Source organism: Phyllobates terribilis, unplaced genomic scaffold, assembly GCF_046119375.1.
Source record: "Phyllobates terribilis strain yellow unplaced genomic scaffold, ASM4611937v1 Scaffold_44__1_contigs__length_10104851, whole genome shotgun sequence".
NCBI classification, from domain to species: Eukaryota; Metazoa; Chordata; class Amphibia; order Anura; family Dendrobatidae; genus Phyllobates; species Phyllobates terribilis.
Window position 1 is genome coordinate 4945671 of NW_027362804.1, and position 8160 is coordinate 4953830.

The window sequence follows — 8160 nt, forward strand, 5'->3', positions numbered from 1 at the left end:
TGATATTGTCTTTTTATTCCACTGTAACCTCCACCACTCTTCCAAGAAGCATTAAAACCGTCTTGTTTAGCTACTGTGACCTCCAAGTCTCTTCCACGAGGCATTGATATTGTCTTTTTATTCCACTGCGACCTCCACATCTCTTCCAAGTGGAATTGATATTGTCTTTTTATTCCACTGCGACCTCCACCACTCATCCACGAGGCATTGATATTGTCTTTTTATTCCACTGCGACCTCCACATCTCTTCCAAGTGGAATTGATATTGTCTTTTTATTCCACTGCGACCTCCACCACTCTTCTAAGGGGTATTGATATTGTCTTTTTAATCCACATCTCTTCCAAGTGGAATTGATATTGTCTTTTTATTCCACTGCGACCTCCACCACTCTTCCAAGGGGCATTAAAACAGTCTTGTTAAGCTACTGTGACCTCCAAGTCTCTTCCAAGGGGCATTAAAACAGTCTGGCTAAACCGCTCTGAGATCCACAGCTCTCCCAAGGGGCATTGACAATCTCTTTTTATTCCATTGTAACCTTCTGCACTCTTCCAAGTGCATTGATATTGTCTTTTTATTCCTTTGCGAAGTCCATGACTCTTCCAAGGGGTATTAAAACCGTATTGTTAAGCTACTGTGACCTCCACGTTTCTTACACAGGGCATTGATATTGTCTTTTTATTCCACTGTAACCTCCACCACTCTTCCAAGGGGCATTGATATTGTCTTTTTATTCCACTGTAACCTCTACCCATCCTCCAAGGGGCATTGATATTGTCTTTTTATTCGACTGCGACCTCCACCACTCTTCCAAGGGGCATTAAAACAGTCTTGTTAAGCTACTGTGACCTCCTTCTCTCTTCCAAGGGGCATTAAAACCATCTGGTTAAACACTCTTAACTCCACAGCTCTTACAAGAGGCATTGATATTGTCTTTTTTTTCTACTGTAACATTCACCACTCTACCAAGCGCATTGATATTGTCTTTTTATTCCACTGCGACCTCCACCACTGTTCCAAGGGGCACTGATATTGTCTTTTTAATCAACTGCGACCTCCACGTCTCTTCCAAGGGGCATTAAAACTGTCTTGTGAAGCTACTGTGACCTCTACGTCCCTTCCACGGGGCATTGATATTGTCTTTTTATTCCACTGCGACCTCCACCACTCTTCCAAGGGGCATTGATATTGTCTTTTTAATCCACTGCGTCCTTCACCACTCTTGAAGGGGCATTGATATTGTCTTTTTATTCCACTGTGACCTCCACGTCTCTTCCAAGGGGCATTAAAACCGTCAATTTAAACCTCTCTGAACTCCACAGCTCTGCCAAGGAGCATTGGTATTGTCATTTTATTCCACTCTAACCTCCACCAATCTTTCAAGGGGCATTGACATTGTCTATTTATTCCATTGTGACCTACACCACTCTTCCAAGGGGCATTAAGATCATCTTGTTAAGCTACAGTGACCTCCACAACTCTTCCATGGGGCATTGATATTGTCTTTTTATTCCACTGTAACCTCCACCACTCTACCAAGGGGCATTGATTTTGTCTTTTTATTCCACTGCGACCTCTACCACTCTTCCAATGGGCATTGATATTGTCTTTTTAATCCACTGCAACTTCCACCACTCTTCCAAGGGGCATTAAAGCCGTCTTGTTAAGATACTGTCACGTCCATGTCTATTCCACGGGGCATTGGTATTGTCTTTTTATTCCACTTTAACCTCCACTACTCTTCCAAGTGGAATTGTCGTTGTCTTTTTATTCCACTGTAACCTCCACCACTCTTCCTAGTGGCATTGACGTTGTCATTTTATTCCACTCTTATAAGGGTCATTGATATTGTCTTTTTAATCCACTGTGACCTCCACCACTCTTCCAAGTGTCATTAAAACAGTCTTGTTAAGCTACTGTGACCTCCACATCTCTTCCAAGTGGCATTAAAACCGTCTGGTTAAACTCCTCTGAATTCCACCGCTCTTTCAAGGGGCATTGATATTGTCTTTTTATTCCACTGCCAACTCTCCAGTCTTCCAAGAGACATTTATATTGTCTTTTTAATCCACTGCGACCTCCACCACTTTTCCATGGGGCATTAAAAACATCTTTTAAGCTACTGTGACCTCCATGTCACTTCCAACGGGCATTAAAACCATCTGGTTTAACTACTCTAAACTCCACTGCTCTTCCAAGGGGCATTGATATTGTCTATTTAATCCACTGTTACCTCCACCACTCTTCCAAGAGGCATTGATATTGTTTTTTTATTCCTCTGCGACCTCCATTACTCTTCCAAGGGGCATTGATATTGTCTTTTTATTCCACTACGACCTCCACCACTCTTCTAAGGGGCATTTATATTTTCTTTTTAATCAACTGCGACCTCCACCACTCTTCCAAGGGCCATTAAAACCGTGTTGTTAGGCTACTTTGACCACCACGTCAATTCCACGGGGCATTGATATTGCCTTTTTATTCCACTGCAACCTCCACCACTCTTCCAAGGTGCATTGATATTGTCTTTTTAATCAACTGTGACCTTCACCACTCTTCCAAGGGGCATTAAAATCGTCTTGATAAGCTACTGTGACCTCCACGTCTCTTCCACGGGGCATTGATGTTAACTTTTTTTTCCACTGTAACCTCCACCACTCTTCCAAGGGCATTGATATTTACTTTTTATTCCACTGCGACCTCCACCACTCTTCCTCGGGGCATTGACATTGTCTTTTTAATCCACTGCGACCTCCACCACTTTTCCATGTGGCATTAATACCGTCTTATTAAGCTACTGTGACCTCCACTTCTCTTCCAAGGGGCATTAAAGCCGTCAATTTAAATGACTCTGAACTCCACAACTCTTGCAAGAGGCATTGATATTGTCTTTTTATTCCATTGTAATCTCCAGCACTCTTCCAAGGGGCATTGATACTGTATTTTTATTCCACTGCGACCTCCACCACTCTTCCAAGAGGCATTAAAAACATCTTATTAAGCAACTTTGAACTCCACGTCTCTTCCAAGGGGCATTAAAACCGTCTGGTTAAAGCACTCTGAATTTCACAGCTCATCAAAGGGGCATTGATATTGTCTTTTTATTCCACTGTAACCTCCACCACTTTTCCTATGGGAATTGATATTGTCTTTTTAGTCCACTGGGACCTTCACCACTCTTCCAAATGGCATTGATATTGTCTTTTTAATCCACTGCGACCTCCACCACTCTTCCAAGGGGCATTAAAACCATATTGTTAAGCTACTGTCACCTCCCCGTCTCTTCCAAGGTGAATTAAAACCGTCAATTTAAAACACTCTGAACTCCACAGCTCTTGCAAGAGGCATTGATATTGTCTTTTTACTCCACTGTAACCTACAGCACTCTTTCAAGGGGCATTGATATTGTCTTTTTATTCCTCTACGACTTCCATCACTCTCCCAAGGTGCATTAAAAACATCTTGTCTAGCTACTGTAACGTCCATGTTTATTCCACGGGGCATTGATATTGTCTTTTTATTCCACTGTATCCTCCACCACTCTTCCAATGGGTAATGATATTGTCTTTTTATTCCACTGCGACTTCCACCTCTCTTCTAGGGGGCATTGATATTGTCTTTTTAATCCAGTGCGATCTCCACCACTCTTCCAAGAGGCATTGAAACAGTCTTGCTAAGCTACTGTGACCTCCACATCTCTTCCAAGGGGCATTAAAACCGTCTGGTTAAACAACTCTGAACTCCACTGCTCTTCCAAGGGGCATTGATATTGTCTTTTTATTCCACTGTAACCTCCACCATTCTTCCAAGGGGTATTGATATTGTCTTTTTAATGCACTGCGACCTCCACCACTCTTCCAAGGGGCATTAAAACCATCTGGTTAAACCACTCTGAACTCCATAGCTCTTTCAAGAGGCATTGATATTGTCTTTTTTTTTCACTGTAACCTCCACCACTCTTTCAAGGGGCATTGATATTGTCTTTTTATTCCACTGTGACCTCCACCACTCTTCCAAGGGGCATTAAAACTGTCTTGTTAGGCTACTGTGAACTCCTCGTGTCTTCCACGGGGCATTGATATTCTCTTTTTAATCCACTGTAACCTCCACCACTTTTTCAAGGGGCATTAAAACCGTCTTGTTAATCTACTGTGACCTCCACAGCTCTTCCAAGGGGCATTGATATTGTCTTTTTATGCCACTGTAACCTCCACCACTCTTCCAAGGGGCATTGATATTGTCTTTTTACTTAACTGCGACCTCCACCACTCTTCCAAAGGGCATTAATATTGTCTTTTTATTCCACTGCAACCTCCACCAGTCTTTCAATGGTCATTGATATTGTCTTTTTATTCCACTGTAACCTCCACCACTCTTCCATGGGGCATTGATATTGTCTTTTTATTCCACTGCGACCTTCACCTTTCTTCCAAAGGGCATTAAAACCATCTTGTTAAGCTACTGTGACATCCAAGTTTCTTCCACAAGGCATTGATATAGTCTTTTTATTCCACTGCGACCTCCACATCTCTTTCAAGGGGAACTGATATTGTCTTTTTATTCCACTGCGACCTCCACCACTCTTCTAAGTGGCATTTATATTGTCTTTTAAATCCACTGCGACCTCCACCACTCTTCCAAGGGGCATTAAAGATGTCTTGATAAGCTACTGTGACCTCCACGTCTCTTCTAAGGAGCATTAAACCGTCTGGTTAAACCACCCTATACTTCACAGCTCTACCAAGAGGCATTGATATTGTCTTTTTATTCGACTGTAACCTCCACCACTCTTCCAAGGGGCTTTGATATTGTCTCTGTTTTCCACTGCGACCTCCACCACTCTTCCAAGGGGCTTTGATATTGTCTTTTTTATCAACTGCGACCTCCACCGCTCTTCCAATGGGCATTAAAAGCGTCTTGCTATGCTACTGAGACCTCCACGTCCCTTCCACGGTGCATTGATATTGTCTTTTTATTTGATTGCGACCTCCACCACTCTTCCAAGGAGCATTAAAACCATCTTGTTCAGCTACTGTGACCTCCAAGTCTCTTCCAAGGGGCATTAAAACCGTCTGGTTAAACCGCTCTGATATCCACAGCATTTCCAAGGGGTATTTACAATGTCTTTTTATTCCATTGTTACCTTCTGCACTCCTCCAAGTGCATTGATATTGTCTTTTTATTCCTTTGCGATGTCCACGACTCTTCCAAGTGGCATTAAAACCGTGTTGTTAAGCTACTGTGACCTCCAAGTTTCTTACACAGGGTATTGATATTGTCTTTTTATTCCACTGTAACCTCAACCAATCTTCCAAGGGGCATTGATATTGTCTTCTTATTCCACTGCGTCCTCCACCATTCTTCTAAGGGGCATTGATATTGTCTTTTAAATCCACAACGATCTCCACTACTCTTCCAAGGGGCATTAAAACAGTCTTGTTAAGCTACTGTGACCTCCTTGTCTCTTCCAAGGGGCATTAAAACAGTCTGGTTAAACACTCTGAACTCCACAGCTCTTACAAGAGGCATTGATATTGTCTTTTTTTATTCGACTGTAACATCCACCACTCTTTCAAGCGGCATTGATATTGTCTTTTTATTCCACTGCGACCTCCACCACTCTTCCAAGGGGCACTGATATTTTCTTTTTAATCAACTGCAACTTCCACCTCTCTTCCAAGGGGCATTAAAACCGTCTTGTGAAGCCACTGTGACCTCCACGTCCCTTTCACGCGGCACTGATATTGTCTTTTTATTCCACTGCGACCTCCACCACTCTTCCAAGGGGCATTGATATTGTCTTTTTAATCCACTGTAACCTCCACGTCTCTTCCAAGGGGCATTAAAACCGTCAATTTAAAGCACTCTGAACTCCACAGCTCTGCCAAGGAGCACTGCTATTGTCTTTTTATTCCACTCGAACCTCCACCACTCAACCAAGGGGCATTGCCATTGTCTATTTATTCCACTGCGACCTCCATCACTCTTCCAAGGGGCATTAAGACCATCTTGTTAAGCTTCAGTGACCTCCACAACTCTTCCATGGGGCATTGATATTGTCTTTTTATTCCACTGTAACCTCCACCACTCTTCCAAGGGGCATTGATTTTGTCTTTTTATTCCACTGCGACCTCTACCACTCTTCTAATGGGCATTGATATTGTCTTTTTAAACCACTGCGACCTCCACCACTCTTCCAAGGGGCATTCAAGCCGTCTTGTTAAGCTACTCTCACGTCCATGTCTATTCCACGGGGCATTGATATTGTCTTTTTATTCCAATGCGACTTCCATCTCTCTTCTAAGGGGCATTGATATTGTCTTTTTAAACCACTGCGACCTCCACCACTCTTCCAAGGGGCATTAAAACAGTCTTGTTAAGCTACTATGACCTCCACGTCTCTTACAAGGGGCATTAAAACCGTCTGGTTAAACCACTCTGAACTCCACCGCTTTTCCAATGGGCATTGATATTGTCTTTTTATTCCACTGCCACCTCCACCACTCTTCCAAGGGGCATTGATATTGTCTTTTTAATCCACTGCGACCTCCAACACTTTTCCAAGGGGCATTAAAACCGTCTTGTGAAGCCACTGTGACTTCCACGTCCCTTCCACGGGGCATTGATATTGTCTTTTTATTCCACTGCGACCTCCACCACTCTTCCAAGGGGCATTGATATTGTCTTTTTAATCCACTGTAACCTCCACGTCTCTTCCAAGGGGCATTAAAACCGTCAATTTAAACCACTCTGAACTCCACAGCTCTGCCAAGGAGCACTGGTATTGTCTTTTTATTCCACTCTAACCTCCACCACTCAACCAAGAGGCATTGCCATTGTCTATTTATTCCACTGCGACCTCCATCACTCTTCCAAGGGGCATTAAGACCATCTTGTTAAGCTTCAGTGACCTCCACAACTCTTCCATGGGGCATTGATATTGTCATTTTATTCCACTGTATCCTCCACCACTCTTCCAAGGGGCATTGATTTTGTCTTTTTATTCCACTGCGACCTCTACCACTCCTCTAATGGGCATTGATATTGTCTTTTTAAACCACTGCGACCTCCACCACTCTTCCAAGGGGCATTCAAGGCTTCTTTTTAAGCTACTCTCACGTCCATGTCTATTCCACGGGGCATTGATATTGTCTTTTTATTCCAACGCGACTTCCATCTCTCTTCTAAGGGGCATTGATATTGTCTTTTTAAACCACTGCGACCTCCACCACTCTTCCAAGGGGCATTAAAACAGTCTTGTTAAGCTACTATGACCTCCACGTCTCTTCCAAGGGGCATTAAAACCGTCTGGTTAAACCACTCTGAACTCCACCGCTCTTCCAATGGGCATTGATATTGTCTTTTTATTCCACTGCCACCTCCAGCACTCTTCCAAGGGGCATTGATATTGTCTTTTTAATCCACTGCGACCTCCAACACTTTTCCAAGGGGCATTAAAAACATAGTTTTAAGCTACTGTGACCTCCACGTCACTTCCAATGGTCATTAAAACCATCTGGTTTAACTACTTTAAACTCCACTGCTCTTCCAAGGGGCATTGATATTGTCTTTTTAATCCCCTGTTACCTCCACCACTCTTCAAAGGGGCATTGAAATAGTTTTTTTATTCCACTGCGACCTCCACTACTCTTCCAAGGGGCATTGATATTGTCTTTTCATTCCACTGCAACCTCCACCACTCTTCTAAGGGGCATTTATATTGTCTTTTTAATCAACTGCGACCTCCACCACTCTTCCAAGGGGCATTAAAACCGTCTTGTTAAGCTACTATGACCTTCACGTCTCTTCCACGGGGCATTGATGTTAACTTTTTTTTCCACTGTAACCTCCACTACTCTTCCAAGGGGCATTGATATTGTCTTTTTATTCCACTGCGACCTCCACCACTCTTCCTCGGGGCATTGATATTGTCTTTTTAATCCACTGCGACCTCCACCACTTTTCCATGTGGCATTAATACCGTCTTATTAAGCTACTGTGACCTCCACTTCTCTTCCAAGGGGCATTAAAGCCGTCAATTTAAATCACTCTGAACTCCACAGCTCTTGCAAGATGCATTGATATTGTCTTTTTATTTCATTGTAATCTCCAGCACTCTTCCAAGGGGCATTGATATTGTCTTTTTATTCCACTGCGACCTC